Source organism: Aquarana catesbeiana, linkage group LG02 (genome assembly GCF_042186555.1).
Source record: "Aquarana catesbeiana isolate 2022-GZ linkage group LG02, ASM4218655v1, whole genome shotgun sequence".
NCBI lineage: Eukaryota > Metazoa > Chordata > Amphibia > Anura > Ranidae > Aquarana > Aquarana catesbeiana.
Window position 1 is genome coordinate 404,147,696 of NC_133325.1, and position 6,000 is coordinate 404,153,695.

Genomic DNA, 6,000 nt, shown 5'->3' on the forward strand with positions numbered 1-6,000 from the left:
CCCACAGTTAGAAACACCTCCCTAGGGAACACTTAACCCTTGATCGCCCCCTAGTGTTAACCCCTTCCCTGCCAGTGTCATTTATACAGTAATCAGTGTTTTTTTTTTAGCTCCGATCGCTGTATAAATGTCAATGGTCCCAAAAAAGTGTCAAAAGTGTCCAATCTGTCCGCCGCAATGTCGCAGTCCTGCTAGAAATCGCTGATCACCGCCATTACTAGTAAAAAAAAAAAAATTATTAATAAAAATGCCATAAATATATTCCCTATTTTGTAGACGCTATAACTTTTGCGCAAACCAATCATTATACGCTTATTGTGATTTTTTTTTTTTTTTTACCAAAAATATGTAGATGAATGCATATTAGCCTAAACTAATGAAGAAATTTGTTTTTTAAAAAACATTTTGGGGATATTTATTATAACAAAAAGTAAAAAATATTGTTTTTTTTTTTTTCAAAATTGTCACTCTTTTTTTGTTTATAGCACAAAAAATAAAAACTGCAGAGGTGATAAAATATCCCCAACAGAAAGCTCTATTTGTGGGGAAAAAAAAAGGACATCAATTTTGTCTGGGTATAACATCGCACGACCACGCAATTGTCAGTTAAAACGACATATCGCAAAAATGGCCTGGTCAGCATGTGGGTAAATCCTTCCAGGGCTGAAGTGGTTAAGGTGAGCAGCTGGGGCACACTTCTGGTGGATCTGGTGGATTTTGGGTGGAAGTGTGACCAAAATGTTTAAAAGTTGATGTTTTCCTCTGCACCTGATTTCCACATTTCTACTATCAATCACTGCAATATATATTTTTTGCACATGCACTTTAATGTTTGAGACCTATTTTTTGGACTTTTATTTCACTAAATGGATTACAGTTATGGACTTTATTCAATAATATATTTTGTCACTTTATGTGTGTTTTTGATGCTATATGTGATCAGCCCTTCACAATTTCATACTGCACTGCCACACAATTGTCATGAGTTAGCTCCACATTTATTTATTTATACTCATGCCACGGCCATGGCAAAAATGATACCCTATGGCAGTGATGGCGAACCTTGGCACCCCAGATGTTTTGGAACTACATTTCCCATGATGCTCAACTGCACTGCAGAGCATATGAGCATCATGGGAAATGTAGTTCCAAAACATCTGGAGTGCCAAGGTTTGCCATAACTGCCCTATGGGGGTTATTTACGAAAGGCAAATCCACTTTGCACTACAAGTGCACTGAAAGTGCACTTGGAAGTGCAGTCAATGTAAATCCGAGGGGGACATGCAAGGAAAATAAAAAAGCAGCATTTTAGCTTGCACATGATTGGATGATAAAATCAGAAGAGCTTCCCCTCATTTCAGATCTACCCCTCAGATTTACAGCGACTGCACTTCCATGTGCACTTGTAGTGCAAAGTGGATTTGCGTTTCGTAAATAACCCCCATGTCACATTCTGCAGCGGATCGCAAAAACAGTGTGATTGCAATGTGGTGCTGGAAAAGCACAGGGATCGCTGCGTTCCCTGCACTGCATATGTTGATTGGTATGTAGTCAAATCCTGCTGTGAACCTTTGTAAAGAATTGAAAACAATAGGGAATTCCCATTGCATATTTTCTTATCCATATGTCTTATCTGAGGACTAGGTCAGTAAAAATAGGATACCTGAACTGTGTCACTCGTCTCTAATTTCAGAGCCTTTCCATCCATAGGCTCCATTTCTGAGGGCGTGTAAGTGGCGGCACCAGCATACATGATACTATGGTATACAACAATAATCTGCATGGTGACGTGTGATAAGGTATTGATTGGCTGAAAAATCCAGCATTCAGTAAAGTAATAGGACCTTCCATGTTGAAGAATAAAATGATTTGACATGACATGGCGTGGGATTAGTCATTTTATAAATATGCTGGATGGTAGAATGACCCAGGTTAGATGACAAGGTATCCCCACGGTACATGTGACATGTAAGTAGATGTATGTAACATGAAGCAGAGCATCACCTGCAAAGTGGAAAGTTTACCCAATGCTGGTCTAGGCGGTGTACATACATGTTACATGCCAGCTAGCAGGATCTGTCACTTTACAAAAACCTAGCACAGGGGAACTCCCCGGTGATAGGGCATTGCAAGCTACAGGAAGATAAAAGCATTATTCTGGGAATGAATGGGATCCTGAAAATCATAATAACCCGGTCTATTCATTTGTATTTCAATAAGATCAAGTAGGTTGGAGGGATACAAAAAAACAAACAAGAAATGACACAGAAATGGCTAGTAATAAAAGCCCGCTGTATATGCTAGATGGTGACAGCGGTGGAGGGACATTACCATGATTCAGTGTTCTGTGGGACTGGATGACTCACGCTACATATTAAATATATAATCTATCATACATGGTGCTAGAGGATGACACATCAATGGTATTGGATTCCTGCACCATACATTGTAATATGTGATGTTCCAATGCTATGGGCATCAAGCACTTACCCCTATGTGACAGGAGTATAAGGAATGTATAGGGGTTTTGTGAATCTGTGCTGAGACTGTCAATAAATAGAAACATCCAAGCGTGAAGGGTCTGCTACATCCACTCTTTGTCAGAAGATGTCTCATCCAGAGAGACCCCCAAGGATCAGGACACACAGAGGATCCAGGGAGACACAGAAGAATATGGCATCCAGGGATAACCTCAAAGGCATATGACAGGCAGCCTGGCATCCATGAAGGAGGGCATCCAGAGACAGATGAAGCCTGTGTCCACACACAGCCAGCACAAAGCCTTGCATGCAGGAGAAAGAAATGAAATCTGCCAAGGCAGCAAAGGACAGAGCTCCAAGATACAGAGGAAAAAATAGAAATCACATCCACAAGCTTGCTAAGCCTGTCATCATCATCATCATCATCACCATCAGCATCAGCAGCAAAGGAAGATCACACCCACAGAAAGGCATCCAGACATAGGCATCCAGGCAGAAATCAGAGTCATCCAGATCTGGACATCACACACTTCCCGATGGATAGGAGAGATAGAGACCTCCCCACTCCTGTGCCGGTTTGTGATCCCGATGGGGAGGAGCTGCTCTACAAAGAGCCTCACCCAGATCTGCAGCTACCGGTGCATGGAGGAGAGCTGGGCTGTCACCGGGGACACGTGTGTGTCTATATAAAAGGAGGACATCCTTGTGCACAGCACACACCTGCTTCTTCATCAACACAGGCAGGCCATACACTATACAATCAAATTGTTCAATCTTAGCTTTAATATAGCAGGACAAACCTAAACAATCTATTCAATTATTACCAATTCAGACTGGGCTCAGACATATGCGAATTGCATGTGGTTTTCACCGCATCCAATTCGCATGACAGGCTCTCTATGGAGCCGGGTTCACACATCTCCAGGGCAGCCGTGGTCCACATTTGGAAAGGGTCCTGTGCGTCTTCTGGTCTGGTTCAGGTGCGAATTCAGGCAAAAATATGGATCTGATTTGCACCTGAATCGGTGAACAGGAACGCACCAGACCCCCTGCTGTGAGCTGGGGCTGCAGCATGTTCCAACAGAGCCTTATGCCCCGTACACACGATCCGAAACCTGGACAACAGATCGTCCCTTTTTTTCTTTTTGCATGCTAGTCATATATCGAACCTGAAGAGTTTACTAAAGTGACGAAAATTCTCATACGACAGAATAAAAAAATCGGAAGTGATGACATGTGTTGTAGTGTATTTGTACTGCATTTTCGGACAACTGTACTGATTAAACAAAAAATCGTAGGATCTGGTATTGTATGAGAAAAAATTTTGTGTTTGTCCAATCAGGTAATATCGGATGAACTATCCTGATTGGCTCTCGAAAGCTCTGTACTAACGATCCGATTATCGTACGATTGCGTCAAAAGCGGTATTTTTTGTTTCGGCCGATTTTAAGATCGTGTGTACAGCTCATTAGACTGGTCCTAAGGCTGGGTTCACATTGGTGCAGTGTCAGACATTGCATGTGATTCACACTGCACTGCTGTGCAGATCACATGCGATGTCTGTGCGATCCAAATTCAGCCATACAGATTGTATGACTGAATTCGCATCACATTCGCACCAAAATGGTGCAGGACCCTTTTTTTGGTCCGCACTGGAATTGGATCAAACAGGTGTTCCCACCTATGCGATCCGATTCCTGCACCATTTGGCAGTTTGCAAACCGTTCCAAGGGGGTCATTGACTTTGTATTGACACCTGCAGCAGTTCGCATAGGGCAGTGTGAACCACCGGCAGGTGACATGCGATGCGGGAACCCATACTGGAATCGCTCTGCTTCCCACATCGCATATATGTGAACTAGGACTAACGCTACATAATCAATGGTAGATCTAAAGGAAATCATACAATCAGATTGTATAGTGCAGTGTTTCTCAGCCAGGGTGCTGCAATCACAGGATCCAGTTTGCCCTGGTTCAGAGGTCCGGGGGGGCCCTCAGCACCATTACAACCGGTGACACTCTAGGCTAGGTGCATAACGTCATTCCTTGCGGGGGCCCCTTTTAGATGTGCCGACTCCGCCAGCGGATCTGCCTCTTTAGCGGGGGGGATCTGTCCATCTGTTTACATCTGCCTGTCATCCAATCCGATCCCCCATCCATATATTTTTAGCAGTTCAGATCAGACGCAGGGGGTGTAAACTGACACGTGCATTTACATTCACTGCTCTATAGAGTGCAATGAATGGTCCGATCGGGCCTGCCTGAAAAATGGACAGATGGACCCGATCAGTCCGCCCATGTGAAAGGGGCCTAAGGTGTTAGCGGCTGCCCTGCCTACACCATGGCAAAGCATGACACTGATCAAGGGCAGGAGGCATGCAGGGCCATCCCCAGCTTTCAGAAGAGGATGGAGGTCTGCCGCCTGCAGACCCCCTCCACCTCCCTCCGCCGCACTACTGAAGCCTAAAGGTAGGGCTTTGATGTGATGGGGGGCCTCCCATGTGATGAAGGGCCTTTGACATAGGAGGGGCCTATAACATGAAGGGGTACTACAATGTAAAGGGGGGCTTCCAATGTGAAGGGGGACTTCTGATGTGAAGTTAATTTCATCAAGGCCATTCTGTGCACCGTTCGTCCCAGGCTCAGGTTTCTCATTGATAATAACTTAGTAATTATGTCTTTAACATTTTAGACTGGGTTGCCTCAAGATATTAAATCCTTAAAGGGTGCCACAACTGAAAAAAAGTTAATAAATGCTGCTATAGTGTATGGTCAGCCTTATGATAAGACTTATGGGCCTTTCCATAAATGCTTCGCCCTCTTAATATATTAGATTGCTCAAACTGTCTAATTTGTGACACTGGTACTAAGTTAGTGGCCTTTAAAGCAGAACTCCAGCTAAAAATTATTTAAATTGAAAAGCCCTAGAAAAGCTAAAAAAAAAAAAAAAAAAAAAAAGCTTTTGCTGCAAAATCCACCATATCCAAGTCTGGGGATTTCCATTTTTTCTTACCATCAGATGTCTTCAGTCTGATAGCCAGCATCATTCGATCCACATCTTAGAGCCCAGGTAGTCCTGGCCCAGCCACAGACTGTGATTGGGCAGTGAAAAGAGGAGCAGCATAGTGGTGAGCTCATCCCTCTGTCACTTTGCTCTTTCTTCTATCAGAATGATTTTTGTCAGCAGGGTTTGGTCCCTTGTGCTGCTTCTTCATTTTGCACCCTAGCCCTACTGTTCGGGGACTGCAAGAGGCTGATACCAGGTCAAATTCAAGTACTTACACTGCTTGCATTAAAAAAAATAAAAATAAATATGTAACCACCTCATTACTGCGCTATAGCCGAAAGAAGTCTATAGCACGGCTCTCTCGTTCCCGGAGGGTGTCCATGGACATCCTCCCAGATTCCCCCCCCAGCATGCTCTGTGATTAAGGTAAAGGGCCAATCACAGCGGCCTTTTACCATGTGATCAACTGTGTCCAATCACAGCTGATCACATGTAAACACACTTGCCACTTAT

General features: G+C 43.7%; 1 protein-coding gene across 10 annotated transcripts in view; it reads right to left on the reverse strand.

The window, feature by feature from the left end:
- Nucleotides 1-2,819, reverse strand: part of MACF1 (microtubule actin crosslinking factor 1) — a 437,650-nt gene extending 434,831 nt beyond the window's left edge. For 3 of the 10 annotated variants that reach the window (XM_073615326.1, XM_073615325.1, XM_073615330.1), the window contains exon 1: nt 2,491-2,817. The gene's annotated coding sequence lies outside the window, so the exon portion shown is untranslated. Of the gene's footprint in view, nt 1-2,490 lie in introns of all 10 variants that reach the window. The other 7 variants (XM_073615324.1, XM_073615314.1, XM_073615329.1 and 4 more) reach the window with 5 other exon arrangements.
- Between the last annotated feature and the right edge of the window lie 3,181 nt (nt 2,820-6,000).